This window comes from Notolabrus celidotus, chromosome 1, assembly GCF_009762535.1.
Source record: "Notolabrus celidotus isolate fNotCel1 chromosome 1, fNotCel1.pri, whole genome shotgun sequence".
NCBI classification, from domain to species: Eukaryota; Metazoa; Chordata; class Actinopteri; order Labriformes; family Labridae; genus Notolabrus; species Notolabrus celidotus.
This window is the reverse complement of record NC_048272.1, coordinates 40,111,699-40,115,871: the sequence shown is the minus strand read 5'-3', so window position 1 is coordinate 40,115,871 and position 4,173 is coordinate 40,111,699. Positions and strand designations below refer to the sequence as shown.

Below are 4,173 nucleotides of genomic sequence, written 5' to 3'. Positions count from 1 at the left end.
AGAAGAGTGTACTGGGTGTGTAGTGATAATGTGCAATAACTTCAATATCTTAAAACAAAGCAAAAACCTACCTAGCATCAGTCCGGACCACAAGGTGGCATAAGGGAGGAGGTTTTTGGCCAGCAGAGAAATACATCTGGGTGCATGGTAGATGTACAGTCATGGCCAAAAGTTTTGAGAATGACACAAATATTACATTTTCACAAAGTCTGCTGCTTCAGGGTTTTTAGGTGTTTTTGTCAGATGTTTCTATGGTATAATGAAATACAATTAGAAGCATTTCATAAGTATCAAAAGCTTTTATTGAGAATTACACAGAATTCATGCAATAAGTCAATATTTGCAGTGTTGACCCTTCTTTTTCAAGACCTCTGCAATTCTCCCTGGCATGCTGTCAATCAACTTCTGGACCAAATCCTGACTGATGGCAGTCCATTCTTGCATAATCAATGCTTGGAGTTTGTCAGAATTTGTGGGTTTTTGATTGTCCACCTGCCTCTTGAGGATTGACCACAAGTTCTCAAAGGGATTAAGATCTGGGGAGTTTCCTGGCCAAGGGCCCAAAATCTTAATGTTTTGTTCCCCGAGCCATTTTGTTATGACTTTTGCTTTATGGCAAGGTGCTCCATCATGCTGGAAAAGGCATTCTTCATCACCAAACTGCCCTTGGATGGTTGGGAGAAGTTGCTCGCGGAGGACGTTCTGGTACCATTCTTTATTCATGGCTGTGTTTTTAGGTAAGATTGTGAGAGAGCCCACTCCCTTGACCGAAAAGCAACCCCACACATGAATGGTCTCAGGATGCTTCACTGTTGGCAAGAGACAGGACTGATGGTAGCGCTCACCTCGTCTTCTCCGAACAAGCCTTCCTCCAGATGCCCCAAACAATGGGAAAGGGGATTCATCAGAGAAAATGACTTTACCCCAGTCCTCAGCAGTCCAGTCCCTGTACCTTCTGCAGAATATCAGTCTGTCCCTGATGTTTTTACTGGAGAGAAGTGGCTTCTTTGCTGCCCTCCTTGACACCAGGCCTTCCTCCAAAAGTCTTCGCCTCACTGTGCGTGCAGATGCACTCACACCTGCCTGCTGCCATTCCTGAGCAAGCTCTGCACTGGTGGTGGCCCGATCCCGCAGCTGTAACACCTTCAGGAGACGGTCCTGGCGCTTGCTGGACTTTCTTGGGCGCCCTGGAGCCTGTTTGGCAACAATTGAACCTCTCTCCTTGAAGTTCTTGATAATTCGATAGACTGTTGACTGAGGTGCAATCTTACTCGAGGGACTTTGCAATTAATTGCAGTTGACCTGATCACTCCTCATAACATTCTGGAGTATATGCAAATTGCCATTATAAAAACTGAAACAGCAGACTTTGGGAAAATTAATAGTTGTGTCATTCTCAAAACTTTTGGCCATGACTGTAGTGATCACCATTAACATCAAGAGGTGCGCTCTCAACAATCTCCTTGAAATGGGTCTGGAGAGGGCTGGTTCCAACAGAACACTAAAAAACAATATTTACCATTTATTTAGTTCCACAATACTTTGTAAGATTTCTCATATTATTTGATATTACCAAGTCTTCAAAAGTATTTCTGTATGATCAGTGAAGTATGTTAAAATGGAAACCATTTATAAATTGGATTTAATGCTTATCTATTTCATTTAGCGTTTTAGTGGGTAATAAACTAAGACAAGCATTGTAAGTTCCTGGTATTATCAAACGGTAGTTACAGATTTATGGGTTAAGTTAGTATTCAACATGTACTTATATTGATTTGACTATATTTACTAATACATATTTATATAAATCGCATGATTTCACTCTCTGAATTACCTTGTAGTCTTCAGCAATTATGTTTTTGTCCTTTACTACATCGCAGGCCCCCTTCTGTTTGAAAAGCATTTGCAGATTTTTGTAGTGCTTCTCAACATTTTCCCCACTGCAAGGACTTCAAAAAACTACAGTTGCACTTTCCAGGACATCGTCCATCTCTTTTAGACTGGAGCCACACGCAAGGAGTCCAAATGTATGCATCCACAGCGTGTAGTGTTTTGGTATTCTGGAAAGAAAGCAATCACAAACACAGTTATTATTTTAGTTGTTGTTGAATTTCTGAATGACGTATAATAAAACATTCATACTTTAAAAAATAAAACATACTGCTTTTTGCACAGATCCTTTGCGTTCTTCATAATGTGACCGAGACATCTGTGCAGAATCGGGAGGTCAAATTTGGTGTTTGGGTGCTGTCCTGTGAGAAGCACGAAATACTTCTGCAAGAGATCTTCAAGACTTGCTCTGCAGAAGGTTATTGCAATGGACCGCATTAACACGATGGAGCCATCACAAATGATCATCGCAGGCCTTCTGTTGGCCCGGCTCCCATACATTCTGGTGAGGTCTGTTTGAAATACCTGAAGGAAGTAAGTTACAGATGCTGTGGTGAGTGTGTGTGTGTGTGTGGGGGGGGGGGGGGATGAGGGACAGAGGGCCTGCCGTGATGTTTGAAGAGAGACAGGTACGGGTTGGGAAGAGGGGGGGGTCAGCAGTGGTGAGGGGGAGGAGGGATCACATGATGATGGTGGAGGAAGGTTTTAAGCTGGTTTGCCTTCTCCACTGTCCCTCCCTCTGTGCTGTTCCTAGCTTTGTGGCCAGTGATGATTTTCACTCCATCCCAGACCTCCCTCATGTTGTTCTCCTCCAGTTTTTGCTCCACCTTCCTCCTGTAGCTGTCCTTTGCCTCCCTCAAGCACAGTTTCAGCTCACGCTGTGCTGTCTTGATTGCCTCCTTGTCTCTGCTCCTGAAGGCAGCCTTCTTCTTATTGAGGACAGCCTTCACTTCACTTGTCACCCATGGCTTATTGTTGGGATAGCAGCGTGTCTGCAGCCTTGCTGTGACTGTGTGGATCTTCTCACAGGCAGTGGCTGCATCGGCTCTCGGGGGAATGTAAACACACACAGCGATCACGTGACTAAACTCCCTCGGTAAATAGTATGGGCGGAGACTAACTGCTAGCAGCTCTAGGTCCCGGCAACATAGTACTATCTTCACATGAACATGTCCTGGGTTACACCATCGGTTGTTGACATATATGATCATACACATAGTATGGCTTGCTGCTTGCACTGTCTCGCTGAACCAAACTGCCTGTGGCATCCAAATAAACTATGTCCTCCTTGGATCTGTCATAAAACACACTCAGTGTTTTTTGGACCACAGCATTATCCCCTTTGGCTCCATCAACACCTTTTGTAGAACCTGGTCATCGTTTCCAGTTTGCTCCTTCAGTATCTCTTCAAGGCTTGTTAGTTCATTTGAATGTGGCCGTGTGATTGTCCTTTGGGCCCAAGCAATGTTTTTCAAAACTTCCTTTGAAGGTGCATCGTCTCTGCAGCTGGTTTCCATTACTCCCTCTGGAATTTTTTGCAAGGTGTCCAAATACAGGGTCCTTGGAAATTTGGATTCAAGCTGTTCTGCTGAAGATTTTCGAGCATGTGCTCTTACTGGCCGTCTTTTTATTTCTTCAGTGCTATGCCACACCTCTCCTGTGAAAGTCACATCTGCCTTCAGAGTTTCTTCACCCCTGACCTCTACGTTTATGGTTACATTGCAGTCTTCAAATCTGCAGTAACCTGTTGACCTGAATAAGGGACACTTTGATTTTGACCAAAGGGTTCTCCCAGTGTGCCTCCTGAATCCAAAACTGCAATATGGGTGGATGGATTTTAGTCCCCTTGTGATTATATTGGTCCACTCTAGTCCCCGAAAACGCCTGCCCTTTAGCGTCTTTCTGAGGTTCATCCATTCCTTTTTGTCAATAAAAAAAAAACAAGGCTGCTTCGGCAAAGGCCGTCTGAAGAATTCCTTTTCTTTACTTTCTGTACTTTCTGAGGAAAGTCCCATGTCTGTTGTCTGTGAAGTGTTCACAAACCGGCAACATAGAGAAGAGAAAGAAAAATGTTTACAAAGAGAAATATTTCACTCTGAGATGTGTGGTAGTGTAACTTGAGGTCATATATATGGTGATCTCACATCATTCATATGCAGAGCAACTTCATAGGCATTGACCAATATGTTAAACAGGGAAACGAAAGTATCTTTATAATCCACACATTACAAAATTATGACAGCAAATAATAATGTATTTTGTAATATAATGTTAGCCTTTGAA

General features: G+C 43.2%; 1 long non-coding RNA gene across 1 annotated transcript; it reads right to left on the bottom strand.

Moving 5' to 3' along the window:
• Window positions 1–1,461: 1,461 nt before the first annotated feature.
• LOC117822652 lies at window positions 1,462–2,379 on the bottom strand. The gene is made up of 3 exons (XR_004633234.1): window positions 2,162–2,379; window positions 1,835–2,060; window positions 1,462–1,501 (listed from the first exon to the last, which is right to left on the bottom strand). It is a non-coding gene; the product is annotated as an uncharacterized LOC117822652 (long non-coding RNA).
• Window positions 2,380–4,173: the final 1,794 nt, after the last annotated feature.